The sequence below is a fragment of the Oryzias melastigma genome, unplaced genomic scaffold (assembly GCF_002922805.2).
Source record: "Oryzias melastigma strain HK-1 unplaced genomic scaffold, ASM292280v2 sc01970, whole genome shotgun sequence".
Classification (NCBI taxonomy): Eukaryota; Metazoa; Chordata; class Actinopteri; order Beloniformes; family Adrianichthyidae; genus Oryzias; species Oryzias melastigma.
In genome coordinates this window covers 1-899 of record NW_023418548.1, presented here as the reverse complement: position 1 = coordinate 899, position 899 = coordinate 1, and the positions used below count along the sequence as shown (strand labels likewise).

Here is an 899-nt window from a genome sequence, read left to right as displayed (position 1 = left end):
AAGATTCTGGTTCTGGTACTGGTTGAACATAAAGGTTCTGGTTGAACTTAGAGGTTCTGATACTGGTTGAACCTAAAGGTTCTGGTTGAGGTTTAACATAAATTATCTGGTTCTGATTAATCTTAAAGTTTTGGTTGAGCATAATTGTTCTGGTTCTGGTTGGACACAGAGGTTCTGGTGCTGGTTGAACTTAAGATCCTGGTTCTGGTTGAGCCTGAAGTTTCTGGGATCAGCTGATGAAAACATTCTAAGACTGAAATAAAAGGAAACAACAGCTCTGATAAATCAGCCAATGAGCAGAGAGGATGCTAGCAGGACGTCCAATGAAAAGTCGTCCTGTGATTCTTCTCCTCAGCAACAGCCCTGGTTATGTAAGACCTCCGGCTTCAGCCGGAGCAGACGAAAGCAGTCTCACTTCTGTGCAGCTTCAGGGTGGTGTACGCCATGGCGGTCAGCATCTTCTCTCCCTCTAACATGTAGATGTCCCATAAACGCAGCGTGAGCGTGAACGGGCTCTGTGGGCGGGGCCAAAAGCAGGTTTTTAGAAACTAAATAAAGCGAGATGGTGATGTGGGAGACCAGAGGAAGACTCACTCTGTCTATGAAGCACTGCAGGAACCACTTGGTGGTGTAAAGCCCTGTGGTCATCTGCTCCTTATCCTGAGGATCAGTCAGAGACCCCCCCCTTTAATTCAGCCATGCATTTTCTTAAGACGGACAAACATGTGACCTAAACGGCGAGAAGCATCATCAGGCAAACGCAGGTGAACTCACCAGGTGTTTCTTCAGCCTGGGCAGCAGTTTGGAGAGGATGAGCTCATGGTGAGCCTGGAAGCGGTGCAGTTTGGGAAATCCTGGGATGAAGAACCCTGGAGGGGGAGGGGGGTACACACCCAGAT

The 899-nt window shown here is 48.3% G+C and overlaps 1 long non-coding RNA gene across 1 annotated transcript; it reads right to left on the bottom strand.

The window, feature by feature from the left end:
- Positions 1–6: 6 nt before the first annotated feature.
- LOC112140924 lies at positions 7–895 on the bottom strand. The gene is made up of 3 exons (XR_002918289.2): positions 775–895; positions 595–660; positions 7–515 (listed from the first exon to the last, which is right to left on the bottom strand). It is a non-coding gene; the product is annotated as an uncharacterized LOC112140924 (long non-coding RNA).
- Between the last annotated feature and the right edge of the window lie 4 nt (positions 896–899).